The sequence below is a fragment of the Mizuhopecten yessoensis genome, unplaced genomic scaffold (genome assembly GCF_002113885.1).
Source record: "Mizuhopecten yessoensis strain PY_sf001 unplaced genomic scaffold, ASM211388v2 scaffold4819, whole genome shotgun sequence".
Classification (NCBI taxonomy): domain Eukaryota; kingdom Metazoa; phylum Mollusca; class Bivalvia; order Pectinida; family Pectinidae; genus Mizuhopecten; species Mizuhopecten yessoensis.
Window position 1 is genome coordinate 55749 of NW_018405737.1, and position 6961 is coordinate 62709.

Here is a 6961-nt window from a genome sequence, read left to right on the forward strand (position 1 = left end):
ACCGGGTATATGTTATAGAGATTAGTACACCAGGTATATGTTATAGAGATTAGTACACCGGGTATATGTTACAGAGATTAATACACCGGGTATATGTTATAGAGATGAGTACACTGGGTATATGTTACAGAGATTAGTACACCGGGTATATGTTATAGAGATTAGTACATCGGGTATATGTTATAGAGATTAGTACACTGGGTATATGTTATAGAGATTAGTACACCGGGTATATGTTATAGAGATTAATACACCGGGTATATGTTATAGAGATGAGTACACCGGGTATATGTTATAGAGATTAGCTCACATGAAGTTTTATATTGTAATGGATGATCTCAACATAAACTTCTATAATTATTGAACAGCCTGTGTACCAGATGTAGCTGTTGGTTTATCTCTGATGATCACAGATACACTAGACTGAGATAGGTCTGATACTAATTGTTATAACTAGGGTAGTGAGTTGATACTACTCTAAAGTCACTTCCATGTCTATAATGTCACTGTGACCTTGACTGTCTGTAGATGACAGATACATAACACTCTGACCTTGACTGTCTTTGTAAGAACGGAACATGTCACTCTTGTGTCATTGTGACCTTGACTGTCTGTAGATGACAGATACATAACACTCTGGCCTTGACTGTCTTTGTAAGATCGGAACATTTCTCTCTTGTGTCACTGTTACCTTGACTGTCTTGGTAAGAACGGAACATGTCACTCTTGTGTCACTGTGACATTGACTGTCTTTGTAAGACAGAAACATGTCATTCTTGTGTCACTGTGACATTGACTGTCTTTGTAAGATCGGAACATTTCACTCTTGTGTCACTGTGACCTTGACTGTCTTTGTAAGAACGGAACATGTTACTCTTGTGTCACTGTGACCTTGACTGTCTTTGTAAGACAGAAACATGTCACTCTTGTGTCACTGTGACATTGACTGTCTTTGTAAGACAAAAACATGTCATTCTTGTGTCACTGTGACATTGACTGTCTTTGTAAGAACGGAACATTTCACTCTTGTGTCACTGTGTCCTTGACTGTCTTTGTAAGAACGGAACATGTCACTTTTGTGTCACTGTGACCTTGACTGTCTGTGTAAGAAAGGAACATGTCACTTTCATGTCACTGTGACCTTGACTGTCTTTGTAAGAAAGGAACATGTCACTCTTGTGTCACTGTGACCTTGACTGTCTGTGTAAGAAAGGAACATGTCACTTTTGTGTCACTGTGACCTTGACTGTCTTTGTAAGACAGAAACATGTCCCTCTTGTGTCACTGTGACTTTGACTGTCTTAGACATCTATCTACATACCAGCCTCTCTGATCAGTGCCCTAACAAGACTTTGTAAGAAAGGAACATGCCACTCTTGTGTCACTGTGACCTTGACTGTCTTTGTGAGAGAGAAACATGTCACTCTTGTGTCACTGTGACCTTGACTGTCTGTGTAAGAATGGAACATGTCACTTTTATGTCATTGTGACCTTGACTGTCCGTATATGACAGATACATATCACTGTGACCTTGACTGTCTGTGATTTCATTTTTACTGTGCAAAACATTCAAATTATTTGAAATATTTTGAACATAAAACACAAGGTCACCTGGTTTCTGATAGCACCAATCAACAATTTAGATATATTTATTAATTTTCACTGCAGTCTTGGGTGAATCTTGGCCATTATCAAATGTGGTCTTTTATCTTAATGTTGATGACACAATTTAAGATCGTCTTGAACTCTCTAGTGTTTGAAATTCACTTTTATACATGGACTTCTTGGCCAATTTCAGTTCACTCCTTATTTGAAAAAGTAATTGCATATTTAAATCTTATGTAATGTTATATATTTTTATCCTATCTACAAATTAAATACAGTTGATTACATCTAATTTACAGTTTGAATTTTATCTTCTGCCAATAAATCCTAACGACTTAAATCATTAACTAGTGTACACTGTTCATAGTAATGGCTATATATTGTAGGACTCTAATGATAATCTATTTATCTCGGTCATAAACAACATTTTTTCATTAAATAGCTGTATATTGTAAAGCAGGTGTTGTATTGTAGCTACTTGTAACTGATGAACATCAAACAGAGACATATCAAAGTTAAAATCTTAGAAAAAAATGTATAGAATACATACATAAAGTATTTACAACTGAGAACATATTAATTCAATTTTTTCATTAAATCTGTAATAGTTATAGCTTATATGTTGAGCAGGTGTTACTCTGATGTTAATTGGAGCTGACGACCTACAAACAAACTTACTTATCTGAATTAAAATCTAAACTAATGCAACAATACCTGTATATAGTTATAGATAATAAGCTATCTGACCTCAAAAATCGCAGATCAATAAAAATGTATCAATCGTATTGAATCATTTTGAATTTTTTTTCTCTCTGTAAATGTTATCTGTTAGCAGAAAAAAGCCAATTTAATGAGGCTTATTAATGGGTTTTACAATTAAGATGTTTTGTTTTAACATGACAGTGCGATTATACTTTAGTCATTATCACTGAGGAATATTATGTAACATGAACAAGCATTGTAGTCGATCTTCTCGGTAAAATAGACCTATCAGATTTAATATCTAGATTAACTTGATACTGTGGTGCATTTGAATGGATAACTTGATACTGCTGATAATGGCGTATCAAATCCGAAACACGCTATACCAGTTTGTAACAGCTGAAATCTGGACGCGTGCCTATGTTCCGTCAAAAGGGTGAGAAAAAATACATTCTGGTCAATTAGTGACCAACTAAGATCAACTAATGTCGCGAAAGACAATACCATTAAATAGAAAAAAGCAATTAATATCAATTTTGTGCAGCTCTTTTAAATATTATATACTGCATTGTTAATTTGGTTGAAGATTCTTCAACATAACCAATTCATAAGCTAATCATGGAACTGGTGATTTTCAATTATTTATACAAAAATATTTCCTTATTTTAATATATATTTAATAACAAAAAATGAAACACAAATATCCGTTTTCACTTTTATGCATGCAAATACATGTATTTAGAATAAAAACGTAAATATTTTTTTTTTATATTAAATTTTGAAACTAACTAGACATTTTACCTGTAATTCCGGTAAAACAAAGGAATCAGGTAGGCAGATAATTAACACAGGTACAAACAGATTAATTGCTCGTTAAGACACACCTGAACCACGCTAATTAGGTGTCGGGTAAGACAATAGGTAGACAATAATAAGGTGTGTATAAAGTATGTAGATAGGAAGTTGCCAGCTAGGGGTTATAGGTCAAATAATGTACTCAGCAAAACTGCAAAATCACTGTTTAAAATTGCTGAACACATTTTTAAAAAGGTAGTGAAGTTCTAATTAGTGGTTGTTCTTCATATCTCACCAAACAACTGGATAGTGACTAGATTTGTCGCAGAAGTGCAAAATATCTGTCATAGGGGTAAAACAATGTGAAATTCAATGAGAAATCAATAAAAAGAGCATGATGCCTCGATCATCTGTTAAACAAGATATCCATAAAGAAATTACTTTTGTATAAAACTTTTGAACAGAGAAATCTGTTATTGTTTATATGTAAGTGGTATTTTTTGCAACTCTAGTTGCCAGATTGTATAGATAGGACCAGATCTGAAAAACGTGTTTAATCAGTTTTTTCAGTAAATCTGGATGTCTAAATATAGCATTTAGGGGTAAACCCCTACTGCTTTTCAAATGAAGTTAATTTTGTAAATGAATATTTAAAGTGGTTATGGTATATTTTTTAAAATAAAATATATTGTAATGTTCAGCACGATTGTTCAACATTAATTATACTTACGGTAGTCAAATTGTATGATTAGGACACAGATTTAAATATGGTAGAAACCTGACAGCACTATCCAAATAATTCAATAAATAACCTATTTTCCTTTCATCTTATTAAAGAAGCATATACTAAACAGTAAAGCACTAATTCAGCTTTATATCACATCATATTCACTATCACAATTAATAAGTCCAGAATTGTATTTTAATTATAACATCTGGCTAAAGAGAACAAATGCTATTATAACACCTCAATAAGTGGGCGGATTGGTCGAGTGGTTAACACTTCGGCCTTCAGCGCAGACGGCTAGGGTTCGATCCTCGAAGTCGTCGTACGAATGGAATATCAGAGAAAGCGTTTTTCTCCTGCCCACACAACTGTATCTGTGCTGTAGTATTCAAGTGAGGTGGCACTATAAAAGATGCCGTTGGAAGCACGGTCCCACTACCAAACAGAACACAATACATATCCAGCACACACGCAGGCATACACACATAGGGAGATATTAGCAAGGTGGCATAGGACTAGTAGTTAGCACCTGATAAGGCAGCTCCTGCGAATTCCTCAAAATTGAATTAATTAATGTATATGCTAATTATATGAATTGTATATCTATGTACTGTAAAGCGCTTTAGAGTGGCTTATGTTAGCTAGATAGGGCGCTATATCAAATGTTATATATTATTATTATTATAATAAAGAGACACCTGTAGGTTGTATTTATAGAGAAATCACCTCCATACATTGTATTATCTGATTAAGGGATGGACATCTCAATCATTTCCATGTTGTGACATAGAGTATAAGCTGCCAGGGGAGGGGCAGACCCAGTGGCAAATCCTGGTAGCATATCTGTGTTTTTCTCATGTCCAGCAAATGCATGTATGGTAATGGGATGGGGATTTCAAATCTTTCAAAGTTATAACCCTATGACTAAGCAACCAAGTATGGGGCCAATCCTTCATACTCAGCAAGGGTACACATGGCTATAGGGTGGGACTCTTTTCCATGGTATGACCCTGGGACTGAGTCCCTATAGGAGGTAGCCCAAGTTTCCTCTGGCCCTACACCAGACTTTGACATTTTGACCGATAGATGTCTGTTATGGGGCCAGAGCGCACTGCTATATGAAAACGTGGATTTTTTTGAAATTTTGAACGATTGAAAATATTTGTAGGTAATGGGGTGACTTATCAACAAACTGTACTGATCTTGACCGAAAGCGTAATATATTATTCTTGTTGAGAAGATTTCCGGACTGTGTCTTTTTGTTGATTAGTCACTCCCCGATACCAAACGGTGTCTGAGAATTCCACGTTTTCATATAGCAGTGCGCTCTGGCCCCACACCAGACATCTATCTGTCAAAATGTCAAAGTCTGGTGTAAGGGCCAGAGAAAACCCGGGCTACATGGGAGGGGACAGACCCTGAGGTCAAACCTGGTAGCACATCTGTATTTGAACTTTCCTGCACTGCACCTGTATGCATCTTTATAGGGTTGAGATCTTAACAGTTTCCAATTCTGACACAGAAATTTAAGTCCCTCGTGATGTGGCCGGACCTAAGAGTCAATTCACATATCATGATTGTGTTCCGTCTTTTATATCCAGTAATTGTATATTTGGTTATAGATTGGGCTGAACTCGACTGTTTCAAAGCTATGTCCTGTGGACTAAGTCTCTAAGGATGGAGCAAAACCCTGGAACAATACTGGTAGCATATGTGCATTTTCCTCTTTATCCTCAGTAATTTTAAATACAATTATATGGTTAGTGTTCGGACTTCAAATGTTTTCAAGTTGTGACCAAAGTTCGTAGGGGTGTGTGCAACCCCAGGGTAAATCATTCTCTTTGGCCTCACTTCTCAGATCCACTATTTGGACAATTTTGAATTCTCACCAGCTAGAGATGTTTGGAGTCAAATTTAGTTAAATTTCAATCGGTTTTTCAGAAGAAGACGCTTAAAGAACAGTTGCCACACTATGGCATAAGCTCACCGTGGTCCTTCGGAATAGGCGAGCTAAAAGCACTGGTTGGAGTAATCATTCAAGATTTACATTGTACTTTAAAAGGAGCAATCTAAAACAAATAAACTAAACAACAAACCTATCAAATTTCATATGATATATCAATTTTCTTTCACAATATTGAAATAATATAGCTGTTGATATTGTAAGTCTTATCTTTGAAACAGGACACTATCAACTTCTCAACTATGTAATTTGACACTTATTTTTTTTTTAAATATGAGACATTTGGTTTAATGAACAACAATGACAATTGAGTTTTGCGGTCACTGAGAACATAAACTACCATTGAATTCTCTAACACAATTCGTGATGTGATACGTTGATAAGATCATCCGAAGGCATTAGACTGGGCAATTCCTATTTCAAACAGCGGAAACTGTTTAGACAGAATCTATGGTGATGTAACAAAGCATTCTATTGGTTGGATTGACAGGTCATCTAATGGGGATAGACGGTATAACTCAATAAATAATTCATAAAGTTTTGGCTGTAGATTGTAATTAAACAGATCTTGTCGGATTGCTATATGATTAATACAATAAATCAATAACAATTATCAAATCTTTATTATTTTCTTATCTAATCAATGAACTGATCTAGTCTGTCTGCTCAACATATCAGGATGGTATAGATAACTTGTGGCAAAAGGTAGCGACTCCATTTTAACCGAGATCACTGTTTTGTACAGAGGACTGTCTGCTAGAAGCGTGACATCAAAAGACAGACAATATGCTATCAGAATAGTTCACGCCACTTAAACTAATCCATGTCACATTCAGACTACCCGACCACAATATCACCTCTGGTTCCAGTCCAAATTTTTGAAAAAGAAATAGCACAATTGCTTTGTAAAATGACATGGGAAAAACTATGTTTAATGTTAGTTCACAAAACCCTCAAAATACTTCAAAAAGTTTTTTAATTCCTTCTTTTTTTTTGAATGAATTTTTTATTTTAGTCAATCAAACTGGTTCCAATATGTCTGTGAGATTTATCTTTAAAATTCACGATGATCCTATCAGAACTGAGTGACACATGTACCTGTATTGTCAGTGGTGTAAGAAAGTTCGTTAAGGACATACCTTACCTGGCCCAGGTGTACCAAGTACAGT